The sequence below is a fragment of the Lithobates pipiens genome, unplaced genomic scaffold (assembly GCF_037356315.1).
Source record: "Lithobates pipiens isolate NorthernLeopardFrog02 unplaced genomic scaffold, aLitPip1_a1.2 Scaffold_25, whole genome shotgun sequence".
Taxonomy (NCBI): Eukaryota; Metazoa; Chordata; class Amphibia; order Anura; family Ranidae; genus Lithobates; species Lithobates pipiens.
Genome location: NW_027507787.1, coordinates 83,946,357 through 83,960,158, shown reverse-complemented (window position 1 = coordinate 83,960,158; position 13,802 = coordinate 83,946,357).

The following is a 13,802-nucleotide window of genomic DNA, read 5'->3' as shown; positions in this document are numbered from 1 at the left end:
TTTTGTATTTATTTAACATGTGTTAAATTTTATTATCATCTATCTTTTCTTCTTTTTGTACATAAAGTACCAGTATAGTCCATACATCAATTATTGGTTTGGTTTGGTTATAATGAAGTTAGCGTGAACGGCTACCTTAATAACCCCTTACCAAAAAACTCCTTATCCTTCCAGTTATAGAAGAAGTTAAAACCCAGGGCTGTCAAATAATCATTGAACTCACATTACAAAATAAACTTAATACAGAAACCTCATAACCTTTAGAATTACATCAAAGATAAACCTCTTATCCCAGGCAGAAAAAATCTGACTTAATAAAAAGAGCAAAGCATAAATAGGTCTGCCAAGATTACAGCGAAGGTCACGTATACCCATGGTTGAAAGACATGAACATGCATGAGGTCAACACAAGCACAGATCCAGATGTTGTCAAACTTGACATATAAATCTTTCAATTTGAAAGACAAAATATGTTAAAACAATACCTTTCCACTTTCCGTGGCCTTATGCTGACAGGCAATACAGAATTGAAACTGATAAGTGCATTGTTTTCCTCTTGGAAAATTCTCATCCATTGAGGCTTTCATCAAAACAGTCCGTAAAGACACTTTACAGTTTGGCAACTCTTGTATATGGTCACGTGATAGGTTACATTTTTGGGGTTGTGTTCGATATGTGCAAAGAGAGATCACGCAAATACTTATAAGTATAGCATTTATTAAAAGTAATGACAGATACAGATAATATTAGAAAATTTAACAAGAATATGTAACTAAAGATGCTGTTATCCCTACGGCTCCCTCCCATGATTGCGTGGCACAGGAAACCACAGATGCATACATGAATGATCTGATTTGAGGCAGTATTAAAAGCTGTGTGTGTGTTATATAGAAGTCTTGAATGTAGGAAATAGTCAACCCCCACTGCAAGCAATATGACCTTCTAAGGAAAATTGCACATTCCTGAAAGAGTGGGCTGTCTTGACCTTATAGTCAGTTACCGATCACATTCCTATCATGAAAAATAAATGGCTTGGGGATGTTATAATTATATGGCTAATAGTGTGCACCCTCATCCCAATAAGGTGAGTTAAAGGGAGGTGTTGATGTCTCTGGTCTCCTATCAGAGGTGTCAACAAAAAGGAATGTGAGCATGGGGACTATTACGGGGCACATGTAAATTTTTACAAATAGATTGGAATCAAAATATGAATTCATATTAAAAACAATTTATTCAAGGAAAATACAAAAATATAAAGATCTAATATCTCAGAATATTGATCACAATTGGTAGAGATGGATGAGGTAATTACTCGACTAGTTTCGCTTCACAGCTTCATCAGCTTCACCTATGTCTGGAGATACATTAGTTTAGTATAGCAAGTCATTAAACATTAAAAATCACAGTATAGAAATATAGTCTTTTTAGTATGGAGACATAGTTAAAACATTTTGGCGTGAGAGCACGTTCCTACCTCTCCAACCCTGTTCCAGCTCCAGGTCAAGTCAATGGTGTAAGAAAGAGGAGAGAATTTTTCCCGGCGACTGGGAGGGCAATGTTTCGAAACACCGACTCGGATCCAAGTATAATTAACATTGACTGAACATAAAAGAATATGGAAAATAAGCATGATATTTTGAAAAAAAAGATTTATTAAAGTTGTGGATAGAAGAAACCACCAAGTGTAAGTGAATTAAACCGGATATGAGAAGGTGATAAAAGTAAGTGGATATAAACCTACGAAAAGTGCGATAGATATTAATAATCCATTATTATGGGCAATAGGTGAGCTCTAGAGTCTAGTTATAAAGTCCCAGTTCTAAATATAACGGATTGCACCCATGTGGGGAAAGGTCTAGGTGACACACCAAGGAAGTGGGGGAGGGGGAATGAATAGAGCCTGTGTATACTACTTAATTGATCTGAATGGAAACTATATTACATTCGCCACCCACCTACACTCCCTGTGTATAATATTATTGGTCAAGTTAGACCATTATGTACCTCCGGGACCAATTCTCCCCTTCTTCAATCTAATAAGGGATAACTATGTCTGAACATTTTTTTGATAACTTTTCTTCCCACGTTTGGTGTCCTCTTGGTTCATTCCCCCTCCCCCACTTCCTTGGTGTGTCACCTATACCTTTCCCCACATGGGTGCAATCCATTATATTTAGAACTGGGACTTTATAAATAGACTCTAGAGCTCACCTATTGCCCATAATAATGGATTATTAATATCTATCACACTTTTCGTAGGTTTATATCCACTTACTTTTATCACCTTCTCATATCCAGTGTAATTCACTTCCCCTTGTTGGTTTCTTCTATCCACAACTTTAATAAATCAATTTTTTCAAAATATCATGCTTATTTTCCATATTCTTTGATCCTTCAGGTCTGGTATGGATATTAAGGGGAACCCCGCGTCAAATTAAAAAAAAATTGACGTGGGGATCCCCCTAAAAATCCATACCAGACCCTTTATCCGAGCACGCAACCTGGCAGGCCGCAGGAAAAGAGGGGGGGACGAGAGAGCGCCCACCCTCCCTCCTGAACCGTACCAGGCCACATGCCCTCAACATTGGGAGGATGCTTTGGGGGTCTGTGACCCCTCAAAGCACCATGTCCCCATGTTGATGGGGACAAGGGCCTCATCCCCACAACCCTGGTCGGTGGTTGTGGGGGTCTGCGGGCAGGGGGCATATCAGAATCTGGAAGCCCCCTTTAACAAGGGGACCCCCAGATCCCGCCCCTCCCCTGTTTGAAATGGTAAGGGGGTACAAAAGTACCCCTACCATTTCACAAAGAAAGTGTAAAAAATAGTTAAATAAGACAAACACACTTTTGAAAAATTCCTTTATTAAAAATAAAAAAAATAAAAAAAAGATTCCAGCGGTGGTAATCCCCTCTTGCTATGCAGCGACGGACGATCATCTCTCCGGGGTCCAGCGATGGCTCATCTGAATCAGGCAGCGAATCCATCCATCTTCTGTCTCCACGGAGGAGACACTGCAGGGGATTCCGGTGGCCTGACGTTTGTTAATTGCGGAGGGCGGGGCCACCCGTCACCTAACCCCGCCCCCTCTGACGCAAGGGGAAACCCGGGATTCCCCGTGACGTATGGGTGACCCCGCACCCCTCTGATGTAACGGAAACCTGCCTGTGTTACATCAGAGGGGTGCGGGTCACCCATATGTCACGGGGAACCCCTGATTTCCCCTTGCGTCAGAGGGGGGCGGGGTCAGGTGACGGGTGGCCTGCCAGGTTGTGTGCTCGGATAAAGAGTCTGGTATGGATTTTGGATTTTTAGGGGGACCCCATGTCAATTTTTTTTTTATTTGACGCGGGGTTCCCCTTAATATCCATACCAGACCTGAAGGGCCTGGTAATTGAATTTGGGGGACCCCACGCTTTTTTATTTATTTTATTTTTTTATCAATGACTTTCAATCCCCGGGTTTCCCCTTGTGTCAGAGGGGGGCAGGGTCAGGTGACGGGTGGCCTGCCAGGTTGCGTGCTCGGATAAAGGGTCTGGTATGGATTTTGGATTTTTAGGGGGACCCCCACGTCAATTTTTTTTTTATTTGACACGGGGTTCCCCTTAATATCCATACCAGACCTGAAGGGCCTGGTAATTGAATTTGGGGGACCCCCACACTTTTTTAATTTATTTATTTTATCAATGACTTTCAATGAGTGTTCTCTGTATTACGGAGCCGACAATTCATAATAGCTGCGAGTGATTTTAAAGGACTTTTTTTCCTGCATAAATGACACTTTGTGCAGGGACAGTTCTAAGCACCAGAAACATGCGCCCCTTCACAGGCATACTATAGACACCCCCCCCCCTACGAAATTTAAAGGAATATTACACTTTTATTGTTTCACTTTAATCATTATTAAAATCACTGCTCCCGAAAAAACTGCAGTTTTTAAAACTTTTTTTTGCATTGATACATGTCCCCTGGGGCAGGACCCGGGTCCCCAAACACTTTTTAGGACAGTAACTTGCAAATTAGCCTTTAAAATTAGCACTTTAGATTTTGAACATTGGAGTCCCATAGACTTTAATAGGGTTCTAAAGTTCACACGAAGTATGCTATATACTAGCTCCGTCAAATCTTCTTTATACATTCGACAGACACCATAAGCCTTCAAAGACAGATTAGACCGTAATTCATGTGGATTTGCGGACTAATGCAATGTTTGAGCAAAAAACGAAATAGATAAAAACGAATTTCAGGAGTAACTAAATAAATTAATTTTTCGGACGAAAACGAAATTCCGAAAAAAAATATTTTACTGTGCACATGTCTATTGCTTGTATATCAAGTCAAACTTTATTACAAAATTTTGCTTGACTTGCAAAAAGCTCTCAAACCAAGGTTTTACTGTAACTGTGTTTTTCCTGAGTGGCTATAAAATACTCATTCAAAAGCTTGTAAATATTGGAAATTACGCCTTTTTTTGATGAGTTTATGGGGAACCACTCAAAAGGGGCCAGTTTAGAGAATTGCAATGTGGGGGCAAAAGAAAGAGTATAGTAGTGTATCTGGAGGCAACCAAAATAGGCTCTACGAATAGCCTCAAATGAGAGTAAATTTCGCTTTGCAAAACAATACAAAAGTTTGGGCAATATAGTAATTTTGACTGAAGCAAAACGGCCCATAATATCCATACCAGACCTGAAGGGCCTGGTAATTGAATTTGGGGGACCCCCACACTTTTTTAATTTATTTATTTTATCAATGACTTTCAATGAGTGTTCTCTGTATTACGGAGCCGACAATTCATAATAGCTGCGAGTGATTTTAAAGGACTTTTTTTCCTGCATAAATGACACTTTGTGCAGGGACAGTTCTAAGCACCAGAAACATGCGCCCCTTCACAGGCATACTATAGACACCCCCCCCCCTACGAAATTTAAAGGAATATTACACTTTTATTGTTTCACTTTAATCATTATTAAAATCACTGCTCCCGAAAAAACTGCAGTTTTTAAAACTTTTTTTTGCATTGATACATGTCCCCTGGGGCAGGACCCGGGTCCCCAAACACTTTTTAGGACAGTAACTTGCAAATTAGCCTTTAAAATTAGCACTTTAGATTTTGAACATTGGAGTCCCATAGACTTTAATAGGGTTCTAAAGTTCACACGAAGTATGCTATATACTAGCTCCGTCAAATCTTCTTTATACATTCGACAGACACCATAAGCCTTCAAAGACAGATTAGACCGTAATTCATGTGGATTTGCGGACTAATGCAATGTTTGAGCAAAAAACGAAATAGATAAAAACGAATTTCAGGAGTAACTAAATAAATTAATTTTTCGGACGAAAACGAAATTCCGAAACAAAATATTTTACTGTGCACATGTCTATTGCTTGTATATCAAGTCAAACTTTATTACAAAATTTTGCTTGACTTGCAAAAAGCTCTCAAACCAAGGTTTTACTGTAACTGTGTTTTTCCTGAGTGGCTATAAAATACTCATTCAAAAGCTTGTAAATATTGGAAATTACGCCTTTTTTTGATGGGTTTATGGGGAACCACTCAAAAGGGGCCAGTTTAGAGAATTGCAATGTGGGGGCAAAAGAAAGAGTATAGTAGTGTATCTGGAGGCAACCAAAATAGGCTCTACGAATAGCCTCAAATGAGAGTAAATTTCGCTTTGCAAAACAATACAAAAGTTTGGGCAATATAGTAATTTTGACTGAAGCAAAACGGCCCATCCAAGACATTTGATGGTGTTTCCACTGGGCTAGCGGAGCTGTTATCGAGGCGAACAGTGGTTTAAAATGAGCACCATAGCAGGATTCTTAGTGTGAAGGGATATGAACTCCTAGGTATTTAAGGGCAGTGGACTTCCAAGTATATGAGAAACACCCCGAAAATTACTGTACTACCAACGGAGGAATATTAAGTGGTAGGGCCTCTGATTTGGAAGGATTAACATTATAGCGACAAAGTGTCAAATTCGGCAAGGAGCCTATGCAGATTAGTAAGGGTTACCCAGGGGTTGCGTTAGGGTAAGCAGGACGTCATGTGCGAGCCACAAGATTTAAAATTTCCATCCCGTAATCGATCTCCATGTATGTTTGTATCACAATGTACTTGGATTGCCAGAGGCTCAATGCACAGAGAGCAAAAAGCAAGGGGCAAAGAGGGCAGCCTTGCATCATCCCATTGGAAATGGTAAAAGAGGGAGAGGTGGCAAATGGAATCTTAACTTGAACGGACAGAGTCGTGTATAAATCTTTAATTGCTCTGAGAAAGGGGCCTTGAAAGCCCAAATATTCAAGGCTGGTAAATAAAAATGGTAGAAAAGAACTGTGACCAGATGCCTAACGTACCATGCCACCGTTCTCACATATAACATACACACAACTGATATTCACTCATGGGACTTTAAATGAGGCATAATACAACGGTCATAAAATCTAAAGTTTGTACAAGGATTTGACATATAAATGTATAAAGTACACATACAAATTTTTTGGCATAACAAGCTAATGGGTTACACGTAACAATATATAATGTACATCAAGCTAGTATATTTTCAAGTGCATGTTTTACATAACCAAGATGATTGCAATATGGGAGAGGAATGTATCTTGTAACTCGACGTGTTTCATGAATACTTTTACTTCTTCAGGAGTAGATGCCTCTAAAAACAGAACTTTATCAAGCCAGCTTGGAACTCGACAAACATAGTGTCTCCAAATGGCGACCATTACTAAGTGTTTTACATGGGAGTAGTCAAAGGGAACCAAGACACCCAATGGAAAAACCAATGAGGTGACACAAGAAAGTTTATGGCTGCGGTAAAAAAAATGCCAAAGTACCAAAAACCAACCTAGTGTTTGCAAAGGTAAGTGATGATTCTCCAACCAAACAGATCATAATCTCAAAGGAAAATATCTCCTTTGAGATCATGAGCTTTTTGGTTGGAAAATGATCACTCATCTTTGCAAACACTAGGTTGAGCCACCCTATTGGTTTTCCCATTGGGTGTCTTAGTCCCCTACCACTACTCCTGTGTCAGGCACTGAGCAGTGGTCACCATTTGGAGGCACAGCAACATATAGATAGATGGATTGAGCACTAACTCCCACACTGTGTTGACCACCAATCGAATTGCTCACAAAAGAAGACTGCATGTACAAGGTGACAAATGCAAATGTGACATATAAACAGATCATGGCTTAAAAAAGTCCATATAATTTTGAGGAAAAATAGCAGCTTTGGAAGACAGCCCTGTTTGAAGAACAAGTAGTAACAAGCAATCTTCTGGAAACATTGGAGATAGAAACAAAGGCGCTGTGCAGTAATAAAAATGGTACTTTAATAAAAGCTGAAAGTATGGTACTCACAAAAGTACACAAGTAACAAGCGTATAGGCATAAACTGGCGGATGTCCGTGGAGTGGATCCATTCATGGGGCTGGATGGCATCGGTGTCCAGAAAGCAAGCTGAGTCAATAATTGCTGACACTTCCGGTCAATGGAACACACGCCAACAACCAGGAGAATGACGTCACTTCTGGATGTTGGAGCCGATAGGCGACACGTTTGCAGAGCTACGCTCCTTCCTCAGGCCTAACGTAGGCTGTGATAGGGCAAGAGTTATATGGCTAGTGAGCAGCCCTTATAGGTCAAAAAAGCACACATACACCTGCTGATTGGATGGCACCGGGGTCACTCACGAAATAACATCCACAATAGCGATGATGGCAAAATAACATACATGGAATACCTAATAGGTAAAAATAATTTAAAACGAAGCAATTTAAAAACAAATGTTTTAGAAAGAATTGTGGGAAGCCAGAAGTAAAAACCAAAAAGTACAAATATTAAATGCCTAAAAAAAACTGATTACAACCTCTGCTAAGGGGTCATATATGGACCGATAGGCTGGACTGAGAGGGACAATGGGAAAATATATATGGGAAAAATAAGGTATGTGTGGCATTTAAATAGGAAAAGAAAAGAGGAAGAGAAGTTTTTTATCTCACTGTGTGAAATATATATATATATATATATATATATATATATATATATATATATATATATATATATATATATAAAATATGAATAAATAATAATAAATAAATAATTGATAAAAATAAAAACTGAAAAAAATAAGCAAAAACAAAAATACAAATACTGGGGATAGGGAGAAGGGAAAAATATTGCTATATGCAATTAACAATATTATCTAGTGGCAACATAACCATTTGGAGGCACTATAATCTGATAAGGGGACCTTATACTTTTGGCTTTAAATACTCATTTCCAAAAAGGTTGCAATGTTGATGTGCAAAATGACAGATTTTTTTTCTTGTTTGACTCCACAGTTTCCTTCAACGCCACAGGAATGGCAGACTGTGGCCTCCCACTTTGCCACACATTGGGACTTTCCCAATTGTGGAGGTCCAATTGATGGCAAACACGTCCGCATCATCCCACCCCCCAACTCGGGGTCCTACTATTATAATTACAAGGGGTTTAATAGTATTGTGATGTTGGCAGTGGTGTCAGCGACATATGACATCCTGTATGTGGACATGGGGAAAAATGGCCGGATGTCAGATGGTGGAGTGTTTGCGCAGACGGAGTTCTACTGGCGTCTCCAGAGTGGCAGTCTGGGCTTGCCACCTCCAGAGGAGAATGTGGAAGGACTCTCCTTCGTTTTCGTCGTGGATGAGGCGTTTGCTCTGGCAAACCATCTGGCCTTTCCCGATGAGGACCCTCACCTCGGACCAGAGGATTTTTAATTTCCGGCTGGCCTGAGCCAGAGTAGTGGAGAACACTTTCAGGATAATGGCCAACTAGCTCCGCCTATTTTTGACTCCAATCCACATGGTGGCATATAAAGTCAATCATATTGTGCTTTCATTCTGCATTCTGCACAATTTTTTTGAAGAAACACTCACCAAACTATGTGGCCTCAGTTGGGCCTGATGCAGACTTGCCTGAACATGCCAACCTGACAGCCCTTGAAGCTGGCCATCCTGGCTTGCCCCCCCCCCCCAAAATGCCCATAAGAGCCACAAACTGGAAGGAAGCCTGGAGGGAAGTGCCTAAGGAAGACAAGAGAGTGATGGCCTGGGTTCAGTCTGGTCTGACAGAAGATGCAGGCTCTTGTATGATCACAGCCTGAGGAGATAGATGTCATCTGCTCTTCCTGATCTCTTTGGACTTCTGGACCAGACTGTTCTCCCTTTAGATCTTATGTCTGATGCCTGGGGAGCAAAGGCTTTGCCAAATTGACCAGTTTCTCCAGCATTGCTTTCCTGTTTATTTGTTTATGACACCTAAATAAAGTTTTTTTTTTGGTTCAAGAAATACTTGCCTATGTGTTTTACTTCAAAAATTTAAATTAATAACAAGGGGCACCAACACCAAACAACCTCCTAGAGATTAAAAAAGAAAACAATAAAATAAAAAGCTAATAATGGTGTTGTGGTAAGTTGACACACAAAACACACCAAAAAAATTACCAAGATGAGCAAAATGTCAAAAAAGGAGATATTGATTAAAAAAACAACCACAAAATTTACAGAAAAAAAAAATCAAAAATGATTGGGGAGATCTGACAAATTAAAATATTGTATTCATGAAATCAGGTACAAGAATAAAGAAATATGTTTTGGAGAAGTGTGTGTGAATATGAGCAGCAAAACAACTTCATTCTTGTAGCATTATAAAGAAAAAGAGAATTCGCTGCATTAACCACCTCAATACCAGGCACTTAAACATCTTCCTGCCCAGACCAATTTTGAGCTTTCAGCACTGTCGCACTTTGAATGACAATTGCGCGGTCATGCTACACTGTACCCATATTAAATTTTTATCATTTTTTTCCCACAAATAGAGCTTTATTTTGGTGGTATTTGATCACCTCTACGGTTTTTATTTTTTGCTAAACAAATAAAAAAATGACTGAAAATTTAGAAAAAATAAATGTTTTTTTTTTTGTTTCAGTTTCAAAACTTTGTAAATAAGTAAGTTTTCTCCTTCACTGATGGGCACTGATGGGGCTGCACTGACAGGCACTGATAAGGCGGCACTGATGGGCACTGATGAGGTGGCACCAATGAAGTGTCACTGATGAGGTGCACTGATATGTGGCACTGATGGGCACTGATATGTGGCACTGATAGGAGGCACTGATGGGCACTAGGAGGTGGCACTGATGGGCGACATGGATGGACACTGATAGGTGGCATGGATGGGCATTGATAGGTGGCACGGATGGGCACTGATAGGCGACATGGTATTGTATTGTTTTGTACTGATGGATGCCAATCAGTGCCAAACAATAATGCATGCCAATCAGTGATGCCCATTGTGGGAATTGATTGGCATCCATTGTGGGTACTGATTGGCATCCCTGGTGGTCTAGGGTGGCATACCTGGTGCTGGGCATCCCTGGTGGTCTGGTGGCATCCTCGGTGGTCCAGTGTGGGCATCCTCGGGGGGCTGTGCTGATAATCGATCAGCATAGACCCCCCTGTCAGAGGAGCAGCCGATCAGCTCTCCTCACTCACGTCTGACAGACGCGAGTGAGGAAAAGCCGATCACTGGCTCTTCCTATTTACACTGTGATCAGCCGTGATTGGACACGGCTGATCATGTGGTAAAGAGTCTCCGTTGTCAGACTGACACCCCGCAACAACGATCGCCGCTATACGCGCCCCCGGGGCGCGCAGTGGCTCAAAATCCTGAGGACGTCCTATGACGTCCGGTCAGGATTTTAAAACCACTTTGCAGCCGTCATTTGCCTATAGGGCGGGTGGCAAGTGGTTAAACTATTTTTAACATTGCAGCGCGACAAATGTGCTATATTGATTACGAACGGTAGTTTTACCTGACCGAGCGCTTCCGTCTCAGAATTTAGTCTGAGCATGCGTGGCACTTTGTCCGTCGGACTAGGCTACACACGATCGGAATTGACGTGCATTGGATCATGTTGTCGGAAAATTTTAGATCCAGCTCTCAAATTTTGGTCGTTCCGACTGAAAAAGTCAGATGGAGCCAAGGCACGATTGGATTATCCGACAACACGGTCCGATCGGACATTTTCCGGGGAAATGTCTGACCGTGTGTACGAGGGCTTAGATATATCACACCCACACATAAAACACAAAAAACAAATAGATAAAGAAAGAGGAAAATATATATTTTTTAGATAAATAAATAGGACTACTTATTTTTAGCGCTATAAATGAATTTGAAAAATTTTGAATTTTGAATTTACAATTTAGTTTACAATTTAGTTTCTGTAATAAAATTTAGCAAATTATAAATTTTTCTTCATAATTTTTGGCCACAATTTATACTGCTACATATCTTTGGTAAAAATAACCCAAACTAATGAATATTATTTGGACTTTGTGAAAGTTAGAGTCTACAAGCTGTGGTGCAAATCATAAAAAATTGATCACACCTGATGTACTGGTGGCCCATCAAATCTCTTACGACCCTAACAAGCAAGGAAAGTACAAATACCCCCCCCCCCATGACCCCTTTTTTGAAAGTAGACATACCAAGGTATTTAGTAAGATGCATGGTGAGGTTTTTGATGTAATTTTTTCCCACAATTCTTTGCAAAATGAAGATTTTTTTTCCACAAATTTGTGATTGTAATAGGTTATTTCTCACACATGGCATGTGTATACCACAAATGATGCCCCAAAATACATTCTGCTACTCCTGTATTATGATACCACATGTGTGGGACTTTTTCACAGCATAAGTTACACCTCTAACTTTTGACTACCTATTACACTTTTGAAGGCCCTGGAGCACCAGGACAATGATACATGACACTGACCTGGCACTGATGACAGATGGCACTGATACATGGCACTGATGACAAGTGACATTGATGTGGCAATGATGACAGATGACACTAATACGTGGCACTGATGACACTTGATACTGATGACAGATGGCACTAATATGTGGCACTGATGACATGTGGCACTGATGACAGATGGCACTAATACATGGCACTGTTAACACATGGCACTAATACGTGGCACTGATGGCAGATGACACTAATACGTGACACTGATGACAGGTGGCATTAATACTTGGCACTGATGACAGATGCACTGATACGTGGAACTGATAACATGTGACACTGATAACATATGGCACGTGACACTGATGACAGATGCCACTAATAGGTGGCACTGATGACACGTGGCACTGAAGTGACACTGATAACAGATGGCACTGATGACAGATGGCCCTGACAGGTGGCACTGGGGACAGATGGCACTTGCAGGTGACACTGGGGACAGGTGGCATTGACAGGTACTGTGGGCACTTTATTTTTGTATTTTTTTCTTACACTGGCGCTGCAGCCGTTCACTCTCCCTCCTCACACGCGGTCTCTGTGTGAGGAGGGAGAGCCGGCAATGAGAGATCATCTCATATGTTTATATATGAGATGATCTCTCATTGGACACTAAAATTGAGTGCTAAATGGCCACTGTGATTGGCCATTTAGCACGATCTGTGATTGGCTGTGTCCAAAACGGTGCAGAGGGGAAGAAAACAAGAGGACATCCAGGGACGCCTTCCCGGCAATTGGAGTCCGTCTTTCGGCTATAGCGTGGACGCCTAGTGGTTAAATGCCAATTCCAAAAGCATGACAGTGACATTCATTTGGCCCTTGGACTACACAGCCTGCAAAAAACAATGATATGTGAAAAACTGGTTGTTAAATTTTGTTGATACACTACCTCAAAAATATTGTACATGAATTGCGTGCCATGGTTATAGATCACATTTCTAAGTCCCAGAGGGCTCAGTGATTACGGTATCTGAAATCAGACATTGCAAACTGTAAAGCCCATGGATCTTACATTAACTTGTCACATGTTTTCTTTTTACAAGGACATTATTTCTATTGAGAATGTTTTCCCATTGTGAACAAAATCATTACATTTTTTGCACATAAATGCTGTAAAAATAAATAAATCTCTTGGCATATAGATTTTTTAATGTTTCCATATTTTCCTATGTTTTAGATTTTTTGGGTGTTTTGTATTGTGGCACACTGTTGCTTGAAGCTGCAGCCTGCTTTTTCCTTTTTTTTGTGTGTGTGTTTTTTTTTCTTAATTATTTTTTCCAGTTTAACATTGTTCATTTTGTCTTATTATTTAACTTTTGCACATTGCATATTATACCCCAACTTTTTCCATTTTCTCCATAGCCAGAGTGCCCTGTCTCCTTACAACCCACACCGATCCTTCATTGGAAAGTCTGGTGGGGAAATACAGCCTTTGTCTTGTATGGTATGCCACTTTCAGGTGGTGGAACACAGTTTTAGGTCAGGTGGATCAAACACTATTGCACACTGGTCCTGAGCTCCAACTCTCTGTATTGAATTTGGTGCTACACACAGGTAAGACCTGGCTATTTCCTTATTCCCTTTGGCTGAATATCAGTAGCAGCAGCATTTTGGATAATCTTTTGCCATCTTGTAATGGGTTATATATTTTTTGCTCTTGTGATACCTTGTCTGGGGCATTAGCAACTTCATTTGAGGTCATCAGCTAATTTTGCATCTGTTGTCTATTAATATTTATATAAATAGTCGCACTGTGGTTGCTTATTTTACTCTGTTTGCTCCCTGATAAAGGGGCCTTTGTGTGCCTAAAAAGTCTGTTTTATTTCTGATCTGGGACATTAGTGAATTATCTACTTAAATTGTATTTACAGGCTTTTTCTGCATTTTGAAATGTTGAACAATTCGTAGGACTTAACTTCGTCTGGTTGG